This window comes from Onychostruthus taczanowskii, unplaced genomic scaffold, assembly GCF_017590055.1.
Source record: "Onychostruthus taczanowskii isolate IOZ18803 unplaced genomic scaffold, ASM1759005v1 scaffold63, whole genome shotgun sequence".
Classification (NCBI taxonomy): domain Eukaryota; kingdom Metazoa; phylum Chordata; class Aves; order Passeriformes; family Passeridae; genus Onychostruthus; species Onychostruthus taczanowskii.
This window is the reverse complement of record NW_024504012.1, coordinates 467,288-482,400: the sequence shown is the minus strand read 5'-3', so window position 1 is coordinate 482,400 and position 15,113 is coordinate 467,288.

Sequence of the window (15,113 nt, the reverse complement as noted above, 5' to 3'; positions counted from 1 at the left end):
GGGAAAGGTAAAATAATGAACCCTACCTGCCACATGCACAACCATTTTCATCTAAGGCTATTTTCAAAATGAGAAAAAAAGGGATAATCTTCCTCAGAGAGGAAAAGTGGAGTAACTGGATGGTGTTGCCTTGCTTACAGTTACCAGAAAAGTCAACAGCAGAGTGAGAAATGCCTGAATCTGGCTAACTATGCCTCTAAATGTTTTACTGCTGTGTTATCATTCTGCCTTCAGTTAATATAACCTGATATACAACAAAGAGAAGGGAACACATGTAGATGCATTGCAAAGCATATGCTGGAGATAACACATTCATTTTCACTAAAACAAACCAAAACCAGAAATGTTGAAAATGACCTGGGGTCATTTCAACAACCAGAAAACTGACTAACACAACAAATTCCTTTGGCTTTTGCCAAATCCTTTGCCTTTTTTTACCTTGGCCTTGAAGATCTGTTTACAGCCCTTCCTCTCTGTGAACATGTCACTCCCGTCCCATTGAGAACTCGTGGCTCATCACAGCTGACCAGCCGGGCCTGCTTCCAGAAGAACTGGCAACTCCAAGCTGGGAGCCAAGAAGAGATATAACACTTCACTTGGAAAAGGGCCTTCTTGTTCCTTGAATCACAGAATGGTTTGGGCTGGAAGGGACCTTAAAGATCATCTTAGATCATTTTCCAACCTCCTGCCACGGGCAGGGACACCTTGCACTGTCCCAGGTTGCCCCAAGCCCTGTCCAACCTGGCCTTGGACACTGCCAGGGATGAGGCACCCACAGCCTCTCTGAGCACCCTGTGCCAGGGTCTCAGCACCCACATAGGGAAGGAATCCTTCCCAATATCCCATCTGACCCTGCCCTCGGGCAGTTTGAAGCCATTTCCCCTTGTCCTGCCACTCCAGGCCTTTTTCCAAAGTCCCTCTCCAGCTCTCTTGGAGTCCCTGTAGGCACTGCAAGGGGCTCTAAGCTCTCCCTGGAGCGTTCTCTTGCGCACCCTGGACACCCCCAGCTCTCCAGCCTGTCCTAGAGCAGAGGAGCTCCAGCCTTCAAAGCAGCTCGGGCAGACTCCTAACGGTGAAACTCCACGCCCATCGCCCACCTTCCAGGCCCTGCTCGTGTCGCTCCCGGCGTCGCTCGGGGTCGCTCCCGGCTCTCCGCCCGTCCCGCGCGGGGCCTCAGGCGGAACCGCGCGTGCCGTTGTCACACCAACGGGGCGGGGGGGGGAGCGGGGCCGGCCCAGCCGCACCCACGGCGCCCCCCGGTGGCCGCTGCCGGCAACACCCGGCCGCCTTCTCATCCCGGCTGCGCCTTCTCATCCCGGCTGCGCCTTCTCATCCCGGCCGCTTCGCCTCATCCGGGCCTCCTTCTCCTCATCCCGGCCGCCTTCTCCTCATCCCGGCCGCCTCGCCTCATCCCAGCCGCCTTCTCCTCATCCCGGCCGTCTTCTTCTCATCCCGCCCGCCTTCTCCTTATTCCGGCTGCCTCGCTTTATCCCGGCCCGCACGCCCGGGAGGGACCAGAGCCACGGAACCGCGGGTCACAGCCCCAGTTTGTGCTCGTCTCTGCACAAGGCAGGCCAGGCTTCCCACGTCCGCACCTTTCAGCTCAGCTCGGGAATGAGAACACGCCTGCGCTTGGGGGAAGAAACCTCGAAGGTCTCCCCCGTACGTGCTCTGTCAATGCCTAAGCTGCTCCTTGTTCTCCAGCCCCTTCCCCAGATCGGTTCACTTTTGTGGACACACTCCAGTCCCTCAATGTATTTTTTGTCATGAGGATCCCACAAACAACCTGAGGATTTAGAGGTTTGGCCTCAGCAGTGCCCAGAACAGGGGGACAGGAGGGCCCCAGTCCTGCTGGCCACACAATGGCTGGTAGAAGCCAGGCTGCCAAGTGCCCCCTACAAAGTGATATCAGGAACCTGGGCTGGTGAGTTTTGTTTCCCAGGGAAAAGGGCCAGCACTGGTGTTCAGGGGCCTGTGGTGCTGAGTGGCCGACTGTCTGCTAGGGTCTGAAAACCACAAAGCCCAGAGCACCAAGCACAATTTAGTTGCAAAAGGCATGCCAAGGGGACTACAAAACTTCCAAAACATGGCTCCCTCTCCACAGAACCCTTCTCTCGGCCACAGCAACCTGAACAAAAATGATAACCATTTTCACTGCAAAACAAAACTTACCAGCCCAGGTTCCTGGTGTCAGCTTGCAGGAGGCGCTTGGCACAGTCAAAGAAGCCTCAGTTGGCAATGATGGCAGCTTGGGGCTGGGAGGCACCCTGTGCCGTGCGGAACCTCAGCAGGCAGCCGGCCACTCCTGGCCACAGTCCTTCAGCACACGTCCAGGTGTGTTTCTTGCTCATCTGGGCATGTGTTGGCTCATGTTCTGGTGACGTGGTGATTTGTCTCTCTGCTTCAAAGTAGAAGTTCAGTAATTCTTTTTTTACCAGCCAAGGTGTAGCAGAAGATAAACACAAAGCAAAGGGGAAGCAAGTCTTTTCCAGGAGGCAGAAGAATCTGAAGTGGAGAACAAAGCTTCGAGGAGCCTGTCACAAAGAACAATTTCATTTCAATACCACAGTCTGGGATGCAACAAAGAAGAGAAGCCAGGGAGCCTGATCGCCATTCCTGGTCTCTGGCTCTCTGCTGACACTTGTGAGGCAGGACTCGGCAGCAGAGAGCGCCTGCACCCTCCCGTGCCTGCTCTGTCCTGTGCGAGCAGTGCACAGCAGCTCTGGCAGGGAACCTGCACTGCGCAGGGCTTGTGCTCTTTGGCTTTTCACCTTTATGGAATGAGGCTCTGGGTCCTTAAACTGCAACCCCCAGGACACTCCTCTGCTGAGGGAGGAGCAGCTGCTGCATCTCTCATTGCTCCCAGCAGAGGAGAAACTGCCATGGAATAACTTCCAGCACAGACCTTTTAGCTGTAGCTCGCTGTTCCCTCTGCAGACTTCTCCGCGCTGACTCACCTGCCGTTCTGGCAGCCGGTGATCCCTCAGGGGTGAATTGCCAGCCAAGTGACCTCTCAGGTGGGAATTGCAGCCGGCGGTCCCTCGGGACACTTCCAGCGGCCACCCATGCCTTGTGCTCCCGGGAATCCCTTCCCGCTCGGAGCAGCGCGGCTGGAGGCGCTCGGAGCGCTCCGCGCTGCAAGGGGGACACCGGGCGGTCGCTGCCGGCACACACCGGGCGCTGCCCGCTCCTGCCATTGCCTGTCCTGGGACGGCAAAATCACTGATCTGACACTCACCATGGAAAGCACCGCTCCTTTGGAGAAGTCATAGTACTTCACGAAGAAGAATTATTATGTCTTCGAGCACCCTTGTTAGGAATTTTTTTTTATTTTTTAAATGCCGTTTTACAGCCACACAAGCAGAGCAGGTATTACAGGGCGTGTTCAAATCCCCCAAAATTTCTGTGAAAGAATTAGGAACAGATCCTAATTTTGGCTACAGGTGACTCACTCTTCCTGAAAGTTATACTCTGCTGAAAATTCCCCAGGCCAGGAAATAGATATAAAATTACATGAGATGTAAACTATTTACTTTTGAGAGCAGTCTTTTAACTCTCTGTCCTTCTTTCCCAGCTTTGTAAATGTCCATTAAATACCTTATAAAATGTTATCATGGTATAGCTACTTCTGTAATTCTGTAAGGATTTTGCTAATCCTGAGGGTTTACACTTGATTTGGCCCAAGTAAAATGCTGCTCACAATCATTTGTCAACTTAACTGTCACTACAAACAGCTTTTGTGCTGGTGGTCTTTGGGTGCTTGGGTTTTGGTTTTTTTGGAAAGGACTTTGCTAATTGCACAAAACAGATGTATTTCAATTTATTCTTCCTCTCTATGAGTTTGCTGATTTTAATTAAATTTTCTCAGTAAAAGGCAATAATAAAAATTATTATAATATAACTTTGTAAGCTTTCTTATTCATGAAAAATTCAGTTACTAATTTTTTAAGAAAAGAGGTGTGCATTATCTACTTTGTCATATTGCTAAACTCCGTAAGCAGAACATGATATGTAATTGCAGTTGCATCTTCTTATCTGGAATGACTAGTAAAAGTATTTAATTTGGTAATAATGTACCAAACCAATATCCTTCTGAAATAAGTATCAATGGAAGAAAAACATTTATTTTAAAAATTACCCCAGTTTTACTGTTTTCTTAAGTGTTAGCAAAAAGGACTTTTTTTGCATTTTCTTCTTTTCTTTTAGTTTGTGAACAAATTTGAAAAAGAAAACTGTGTCTCAGCAGTTTTTCAATTGCTTTAAGGAGGAAGCTTCACAACCACCCTGGGCAACCTATGCCAGTGCTCAGTCACCCTCACAATAACAAAGTGTTTCCTGGAGATCAGAGGGAACCTCCTGTATTTCAGTTTGTGACCACTCTCTGGTTGTGTCACTGGGCCCACTGAAAAGAGCCTGGCTCCATCTGCTTTGATCCCTCCCTTCAGGTATTTATAGACTTGGAAAAGAACTCCCTAGGCCTTCTCCAGGCTCAATAGTTCCATCTTCCTCCACCTTCCCTCACGGTGGAGTTGCTCCATCCCTCCATCATCATCTTCACAGCCCTTCACTGCATTCCTCTGAGCTGAGGAGCCCCAAACTGGAGGCAGCCCTGGAGGTGCTCACCAGTGCTGAGCAGAGGAGAAGGATCCCCTCCCTTGGCCTGCTGGCTGCACTCTCAGTGCAGCTCAGGGTCCCAGAAGGGTGCATATTTTGGCTTGTGTTGGCCTTGGTGCTCTCCAGGACTTCCAAAGCCTTTCCTGACAAAATCATTCCAGCCCATCTAGGTGGCCTCCAGTATGCTCTGGTGCCTGTCTGGTAGAGTTCCTCTGCAGAAGCAGGACTTAGGGCTTCCCCTTCTTGAACTTGGTGGTGTTCTTCGTGGTCAGCCCATTTCTCAGGCTTGTCAATGGCAATATTATCCTTCATAATAGTGAAGGTGATAATATTTGCTTCCCTCAAATATTATCCAATATTCATCGCTGGTGTTGAATTATTCTGATTAAGAGAACCACATAGGACTGTAGGACAAGAATTTTTGTGGCAGTAACTGCTGTGTGCAATAGTTTCCATTTGTCTTTCTCAATAAATGTATAATGAAGTTGTAATACTCAGCTGGCCAAAGAAAATGCTACTTTTGAGGCCAAAGCCACCCAGAGTGGGTGTGTGGTGGAGGGCCTGGGCCACCCCTAGGGCTGGCTCAAGAGTCTATAAGTGACATGAGGAGAGCACACTGAGGGTCAGGCTGGATCCCCTGGTTCATGGGCAGAAGGTAAAAACCCAATATGTACAATACTAGTTTGGTCAGAGGGAGGTTCAAAGAGCTGTAATACCTGTTGAAAAAAACTTCCATTATGGAAAAGGAAGATATTTCATTTTGTTTCTTGAATTTCCATCTTACTTAAAGAAAAAAAAAATAAAAACAGTACAAAGATAAGCCTGTATAAGAATCTCATAGAATTGATTAGTATCTATGTTTCCTAATTAATTTTTTAAACTTGTGTGCTAAGCAACTGAATTAAAACATGTTGCTGTAATTGTGGGTTGAGGCATGTATTATCTCCATTAATAGTCTTTATTATTTATGAGATATAGGCAATATTCAAATCTTTGCATAAAACTTTTTGACAAATGCAATCTAAATACCTAAATATAATTAGTGGAACAGTTTGTTAGCATAATCATTGCCATGGGCTGTAATTAACATAAATTTTAATTTCATGACCTTGTAGAAGAGATTATAATTGCACAAACCATCATTGTGCTGAGAATGTTTTCCTCTTGAATGTTGTTTCTTGATGACAATCACCAAAATGTTTCAAAATTGTTATTATTATTGTAGTACTCATCTGCATTTAGAGAATCAGAGAATGGTTTGGGTTAGAAGAGTACCTTGTAAATCATCTGATTCCAACCTCCCTGCCATAGGCAGCAACACATTCCTCTAGACCAGTTTGCTCCAAGCCCTGTCCAATCTGGCCTTGAACACTTCCAGGGACAGGGCAACCATCTCCAGGAAACCTGTGCCAGGGCCTCTTGACACCCCAGACCCTGGGAAATAGTCATTCTCCATCTTTCCCATATGTTCCCTTCAGAAACTGAAAGGCCACAATTAGGCCACCCCATACAAGCCATGGCTGCTGTTCTTAGGGACAATTTACCAGAGCTTTGCTGGATAGGATTCTAATTTGTTAATTCATACATCTTAGATGCTAGTGACTGTTCAAAGGGAACAAGTTTCTTCTCCTAAAATTTGTTAATCACAGCCAAACTCTTAAGTGCTCCTGCACATAAAAGCCAATATATAGACAAATGTTTACAAAAGCTAGTTTGAATGAACATGGGGGGGAAAAAAATGTAAAAGCAGCTCTGATGCCAAGGATCAAATCCCAGCACTCAGAATTCCCACCGGCACTCACTCCCAAGTGCTGCAGCAATACTCGGTCGCAAGGCACGGGAAACTGCCTTTCCATTGCAGCCCTTGCAGTGCCCTGGCTCACGGCTGCAGTCCTTCCCCAGCCACGGATTTCAGCCCTGACCTCACTGCTTCTCCCCTTGTGCATTCTCAGCTCTGCACGGCAAATGCGCTGCCATCGGGAGATGGTTCTTTGCTGCGCTGCATCAGCAACGGCGGAGATTATTGCATTCCCGACAATTCAGCAGAGTATAACTTACAGGAAGAGTGAGTCACCTCAAAATTAGTAGCAAAAATTAGGATCTGTTCCTAATTCTTTCACAGAAATTTTGGGGGATTTGAACACGCCCCCTAATACCTGCTCTGTTGGCGCGGCTGTAAAATGGCATTTAAAAATTCCTAACAAGGGTGCTCGAAGACATAATAATTCTTCTTCGTGAAGTACTATGACTTCTCCAAAGGAGCGGTGCTTTCCATGGTGAGTGTCAGATCAGTGATTTTGCCGTCCCAGGACAGGCAATGGCAGGAGCGGGCAGCGCCCGGTGTGTGCCGGCAGCGACCGCCCGGTGTCCCCCTTGCAGCGCGGAGCGCTCCGAGCGCCTCCAGCCGCGCTGCTCCGAGCGGGAAGGGATTCCCGGGAGCACAAGGCATGGGTGGCCGCTGGAAGTGTCCCGAGGGACCGCCGGCTGCAATTCCCACCTGAGAGGTCACTTGGCTGGCAATTCACCCCTGAGGGATCACCGGCTGCCAGAACGGCAGGTGAGTCAGCGCGGAGAAGTCTGCAGAGGGAACAGCGAGCTACAGCTAAAAGGTCTGTGCTGGAAGTTATTCCATGGCAGTTTCTCCTCTGCTGGGAGCAATGAGAGATGCAGCAGCTGCTCCTCCCTCAGCAGAGGAGTGTCCTGGGGGTTGCAGTTTAAGGACCCAGAGCCTCATTCCATAAAGGTGAAAAGCCAAAGAGCACAAGCCCTGCGCAGTGCAGGTTCCCTGCCAGAGCTGCTGTGCACTGCTCGCACAGGACAGAGCAGGCACGGGAGGGTGCAGGCGCTCTCTGCTGCCGAGTCCTGCCTCACAAGTGTCACCAGAGAGCCAGAGACCAGGAATGATGATCAGGCTCCCCGGCTTCTATTCTTTGTTGCATCCCAGACTGTGGTATTGAAATGAAATTGTTCTTTGTGACAGGCTCCTCGAAGCTTTGTTCTCCACTTCAGATTCTTCTGCCTCCTGGAAAAGACTTGCTTCCCCTTTGCTTTGTGTTTATCTTCTGCTACACCTTGGCTGGTAAAAAAATAATTACTGGACTGCTGCTTTGGAAGGGAGAGAGGAATCACCACAGCCAATGTCTTTTAGATTCTGAAAGGAAATTTTTTCAATCAATGAAAAGGCTTACAAAGGGAAGCCAAAAAGGCTTTCTAAATGGAATTATTCAGGAGGAATATTTACTAAGTACAAGATTTTTTCTATAGACACTTCATTTGCCCATTTGCTATAGAAGGATTATGACATGCTTTTGTAATTCGATATACCCTTTTAAATACTTACCTGTAAGATTTAGTATATCACATTAATGGTAGCAGACACAGATGGAGAAAGAAATAGAGCCTTTTTTCCTCAAAATATCATAAATCAATAAGCTACAAAATATAATTTTGTAAAATAGAAATCATGGCAAGTCCCTTTAATTCGTGAATAGATACACGACCAAGTTAAAAGGTGATAATATCTCCTCCCTTATAATCCAATTTCCCTGGCTTTAAAGGTAGGAATTCAGACACCTTCTTACTGAAACCTTGCATCTTGAGTTATGTGATAAATTCTGTTAGGTCATGTTACATATTTAGAATTAATACCTTCATTAAATTCCCATGCTTTCTCTTCCCAGACCTATGCACTTCGGACCTGATTTGTTTCTTCCAGGAGTGATATTTGGTATTCAGAACAGCCAGTCCTTTGTAGGTTAGGGATGCTATAGGATGTAACTGTGGAGATAACCACAAAAGAGGACAAGAAAAGTCATTCAGACTTCCTTTCAATGTTTGTGATACCCCTTTTAGTAGTAGATTCATTGGTAATTATCCATTCCCCCTGCATATGCTGAAGAGAGAAACCAAATAAACTGATGGAAAAAGATAGCTAATTAGTTTGTGGGTTTTTTTTGGTGAAAGGAGTTACAGGTGTTTGTTCCCAAGTACATCTCTTTCATCTGAGTATTTCCCTCAAATCCATTGACTAAAAGTAGTCATAAAGGTATATTTGCAAGCAGAATTTGTTGAAATTTACAGCATAACACAAATAAATCTACAATATTAATGTTTTCTTCTTGACATCCAGACGATTGTAAGCAAAGTCAACTTGCAAGCAAAAATAACCTGTGCTTATTGGCACAGAACTGTTGTGGAGGATTACTCTCACTATCCTCAGAGAGTGTGAAAATGATTAAGAGTGGAAGTTCACATTTGTACAGATATTTGGGAAGTCAACCTTTGAGAAAGAGGATAGCATGGAGCAAGATTTTCTCTTACATATTTTAAGAGGACAATATTAAACAACAAGTGTCTAAAATGGCAAAATATTTTACAACATATCTTTATAAAAGAATCTGAAAAGATACTACTTTTTCCTACTTTCCAGTGTATCTGAGTGTTTGTTTATCCAAAGTATTTGTGCTGGTTTGAGACTCAAAAAGTTGGATTGAATTCTCATAAGGTTTGTAGTTTCTTCTGAGATTTCCAGTTCTTATTTTTTCTAATCCTAATCTTATGCAAAGAAAAGAATAAAAAATCCCATGTGGCTGTGCAGTTTACAATCTTATCAAAACTGGTGGGAAAAATAGCTTTAAAATCAGTATCCTCAGTTTCTGAAATTTCTGCAATGGATCAGCTATGCTTTGGTAACATTATTCCCATAAAGCATTACACTCAAAAGGAAACTACAGCCTTTAATTTCAAGATATCTGTGAATTTTAAGTTTCTACAGTCATTATTTAATATCTGGCCCTTAACAACCTACCTACACAGTAACAACCTCACAAAATACATTCCCTGTCTCAATCTGAGGGCATGAATCTCTGATTTAATATTCCATACAGATCAGATCAGTCCTTGGGGACTTCACTTTTTATTTTTTTTTTTTTTTTTTACATTATTGTTCACATATATGCATCTGGAAACATTTCTTTAGGTCAGTAGGTAAAACTGAATGGAATTTGAATCCCAGGAAAAATCCTCATTAAACACAGAGCAGCACAAATTTAGCTGGTTATGTGGTCAGGGGATTTATGAAGCCCTAATATTGCTATGTGGGCACATATGCTCTAAGGCACCATCAGTTCAGAGTTCTGCACTGTTTGGCCTCAGATCTATTGGATCTGTTGGATATCCGTGGCTCCTCATGGAGATAGGTCTAGCTCTTCCTCAAAAAAAAGAAATACATAAAGTAGATGCCTTCTGTTGGAACTAGTTCAGACTGAATGTTTTTTTCATTACCTGTATCTGATGGTGTTAAGCAGACACTGTAAAACCAATATTAATTAATTTTTAAATAAATAGAGTATTGTCCCTGGCTGTATTTCTGTTATGGTTTAGGAATGCTGCTCCCCAGTTCAGAGACCCTCCCAAACCAGATACTGCTTCTTTGCTCCCCACATTCCTCTTCCCGAGGATGGAGCTGAGAACTGGAGGCACAAAAGGTGAAAATCACCATCTGAGAACAATTTCCTGGAAGTAGCAATGGGAAAGGCAAACAAGCAGTAACAGTATTAACAACAAAGGTGTACAAAGAGATTTACATGCAAAATGCTCACCGGGCTGGGACAAATGAAAACAGTGGTGGACAGCTCCAACACCCTTCTCCCAAGATGAACACTCCCTTTTCCTCTGCCCTGGCAATGACTGAAGGAGGAATATTATAACACAATGTCCTGGGCATGCCCCTTCCCACTGCTCTGGGCTGGAACCAGGGCAACTTACTATCATGAATCCAGAAAAAATGTAATATTTCTTGCTTACTTGTAAAGCAGTAACAGAGCATGCCTGTAGAGGTAGTGTAAGCTGAGTTATCACTGAAGAATTTTGTACTGCCTGTCAAATAGAAGAAATCAGATATAATCCAGAGATATCTTCTGAGTAATTTTTTATCTGAATGTTAAGGTGCTGAAATTATTCTAGGTGACTCCATTCATGTTCAAGCAAAATGGCTTGACATTTAGGCATATTTCTGCAACATCTTGCAGGTTAAAAGATAAAACCAGGATAATTTATTTCTGGTTGTCAAGCGCAATAATTCATTGCTGCTATAGCTCACATAGGGAAAAAATCTGTTCCTCAATAATTTAATACTTAGATGTAGTAAAACATCCTTTAGGAAAAAATGAAGTAAATAAAACTGAATAAAACTAGGACATATGTCATGGACAGATGCATAAACATGATCATTTGCACTCTAGTGAGACTGGAATTAGATTGGAAATGTATCATATCAATAATGATGTAATTGTGATGACTTGATCTTTATGAAATGCCTCAGGGTGTGCTAGAGACATTGCCAGTGAGTAAGAATAGGTGAATGATACACCTAAAGAGAAGGGAAAGATACAGAAGAGAGGAAGCAGGAAAGGGGAGACAAAAATTGGACTAAATGAATGTCAGGGGTTTCTCACATATGAGTTGACATCTGTTGCTAGATGAGTTGTGCCTGGAGGTAGAAGATACCTTGGGTTGAGACTATATATTTGTTGAGCAAACAAATCCAGCAAGGATAAAAGTGATCATGGGTTCTTCCTTTACACTCAGGTGCTTCAAGCTACATCAGTGCATGTTGATGCCTCCTCAGAGTCTTTGAACAGTATCTTTCAGAAACATCCACATCCAAGAGACATTTTTGCTCCTTGCTTCTAGCCACAAATCAACTTGTGTTGTGCATCTGAGCTCTGTGCACCAGGCACATGCAGGATAAGGACACTTCTGCTGCTCAGAAGGCTGCCTACTGATTTGTTTTCCTAATAATCAGAGCTTGCATTGCTCACAAAATTAGGAAACAATGGATCCTGCTGAAATCAACTCTCTGAGTGCGTGCTTTATCCAGAGCTGCTGAATCCCTAATCCTTACACAGAGTCCTTTCCAAACAACCAGACAATCAGATACACTTCAGGAAATATTCTTTACTTCCCTGTATGTTACAGAAAGCTGAGACAGTGTGTGCTTTGGTATTGAAGAGGCCTCCTGCAATTACATAGATAGAACATGAGACAATTTCCCTCACAGGAAGATTATATTGTCATGGTAACCAAGAAAGGAAGTCGATTTAGCATTGGCGTTCCCATTTTCCTCAATTTCTGTATTAGCATTTGCTTGTGGCAGTTATGTTACTTAGAACCAAAGAACTTTAATCAAGGTTATAAAATTTCTGGAAGCAGTGGGAGCTTGCTGACATTATGGGAAAGTCCTAATTCTCCATTCTAATAAGTAGACTTTAATATAATCACAAAATGTTTGGCTTGATCTTTGAAGCTCCTCTAGACCAAGCCTCCTGCCATGAGCAGGTATAACTTCCACAGTGGAAGGCAGCAGAGATCAAATTGCTCAACACTGGCCAAACTGATAAGGAGCACTTTCAATGATGGGGCATCCACAACTTCTCTGTGGCACCCATTTGAGTGTCTCACCAGCCTCGTTGTAGAAAGGTTTTTCCTTTTAGCCAATCTAAACCTACTCTCACTTTGAAAAGTTGATGTCACATGCAGATACTCCTTTGGGTTTGGTTGGTTTTTTTTCCCAAATACTCCTCCTCCTCAATACTTCACATTTGTCATGTAGATTGTATGCAATCCCTTATTTCAAAGCTCATGACTTAGTGGTGAGCTGAAGGAACTGCTGTTGATGCTGCTGCTGGAGAGATTTTTGATTACGGTCATTGATGCTGCAGAATGTGATTTACATTCAGATAACAGCATCACTATGAATATTCATATTAGATGATGTGTAACAGCTGAACAGGGGATTCCAGCATGATGCAGTCACCACAAAGCTCTCAGCTGGTTTGAATTCAGGTGTGGGATACTCTACAGCTGCCTTTAGTTTCTCACCATGGAACCACTGTCCAAAACCCCTGCCTCTTTCTGTGGGGGTCTAATGCTGTAAAATAAAGATTTTTTTTTTTTAATCAAGAAATAGTATTGCAGAGTTGAAATACAAAGCTTAGCCAAGTTATTTGGTGACCACCTGATTTTGATCAGCTGATAGAGTAGCAGATCAATTGCAGAAGACCGCTTTCTTTTGGCTCCCTTCTTCTGATGACCTTCACATTATGTGACAGCATAAAATGAAAGAACCTTCTCATGACTACAAGCCTTAGTATATCTCCTATTTAATTCATATTTTTCCAAAGAATGTTCTGCATCAGAAGAATTAAAAAAAAGTAATTGGAGCAGAGGGCTGTACTTTGTGAAAGATATGTTATGACTGAATAAATGTCTCTATGCCATTCAAAAGTGAATGTTCTTATGCATCCAGACAGAATGCTGGCCATCTGTGATGTGCAAGTAATTCCTTTGGACAAGTCACAAACAGATATAAAGAAATGCGAGATTCACTGTGAAATGACGAACTCAGAAGTGGCAGGGACACACTGCAAGTCAGTGCTCAGAGAGGAGGGGGGTCTAATTCATATTTCTACAGGGATTTGTCCATTAGTGTCAGAACATAGTAGAACAGAGCCTTGCTGCAGATTCCTCCAGACAGTGCTGGAACTTTGTTGTAATGAGTTGCAGTGACACACTCCCAAACTGTTAGTGGCTCTGGAGTAACTTAATCCTTCATGCAAAAACACTGCTGTATAAGAAGGTAGACATTAATTGCTGTATTATGGTTTAAAGAGGTCATGAAAAGTGACCTTAAATATAGATTATCACTGAAATATAAGCAATCCATAATAAAAGCTTTGATAACTGTGTCTTGGTCTTTACATGGCACCCACCATATGTATGTAAAGTACTTACAAAGCCAGAAAAATGAAAAAAAAAAAATTACAGTGATAATCTTGCTTAGATTATCATTAGACAAGGAAGACAAAGATGAAACTGCAATGACCATATGGTACTGCTCATCAGGACTGCATTGAATGACCTAATAAATTCTCTCCATCTCTAGGTTATATCAACTCTCACATTTAGAAGTAGATGATACTTCAATGGTACTTTTTAACAGCTATGCTTACAGTAATTTGAATTTCCTGTGTTAGAAATAATTAACTTTTTTATACAATTGAGAGGGGGAAAAGTCCTCAAAGGAAAAGCTGTTTATTTGTATCAAGGACTCAGCTGAGCTGGGTGTCTCTCTCTCCCTGAGAGGTCAATACACACAACCTTTGTCAAAATGTTGACATTTTATACCTGTGGCTGATGTCCCCTTTCCCATTAGATGGAACTTGCACTCTCTTCTGACCACCTACTCTTCTCTTCCACTTCCCCCTCATGCCCCTTTCCCCTCTGGTCACATCTTCAACCCTGCTTCTCTCCTGATTCCCAAAAATACTTAACAGGTGCAACAAACCCATTAAAAAAACCACATAGATAACAACCAGTAGGAAAGAGAATTAACAATTTACCTTGTTTTTTACTCCACAATCTTTTTGGCCTGAAGCAAAATGTTATTTCTTTTCTCACACCTGCCTGTGCAGTAGTAGCTCTTGCAGTTTCTCTTTCCTCTTTCTCTCCCTTTTCCCCTATTTCCTTCTTTTCTTGTACTTCTGCTTTAAAAGTGCATAACTATTTAGAAGACAAGAAAAGGTGATAGGGTACAAACCCCTTACCACTGTCTGCTTGAATTCCCATCCATAATAAATACATAAAATATTTTGTACACAGCAATTACAGAAAGGGTTGTGATTGTTCCATCAGGAACCATTGACAAATTAGCATAAAATGGCATTAACGAAGAAACAATTATATCTGAAGGCCTTTTATTGTTTGATTTCTACTATTATTGTTCCTTAACAACTCTAATCACTGACAGTGCACAAATATATTTACCTCCCCAGCTCCATTTAGTCCAAAACAAAAGTGAACAACCATCTTATATTACACTTCAATCTTTCTAATTGTTAAAATTCATTCTTGCTTTGTGGCAACAATGAGGGAAACAATTTACCAAAGTGATCCTAACAGAAGCCAAATTATTCATGTTTCCATACACACAACATTTAAGTACTAAGATCTGCAGTCTGTTTTTTCCTGGACCTTGACTGCATATCACTCCAAGTATCTTCCCTTTATAAACACAAATTCACGTTATTTTTTTTAACAAGCTCACAAAGCAAAGCTGAATCTGAGCACCCAACACAGTTCAGCAGGGAGTATGGACAGAATGGGAGCCCTGCTGTGCCCAGACAAAGCAAGGAGGAGGGAAACAGTCAGAAAAGGGAGAGAGAACAGAGATTATCACCAGCCCTTAGATCCCACTCCATCCTGCTGTGTGGATGGTTCTGGAGCTGAGGTTGTGAAAGAACAAAGGAAGTTGTTTGCCCCAGTAGGCTCTTTCCTTTTATTCAAATAAATTTGCAGGACTCCTCTCTGCTGGAATCCAAAATGCAAGGAACTATCAGAACTTTGGACCTTTGAGCCAAAGCTTCGAATTAAACACGGGATTTGATCTGAGACCTTGGGAAAGGCTTCCAAATTCACGTGCTAGAAACAAGAAAGTGGAT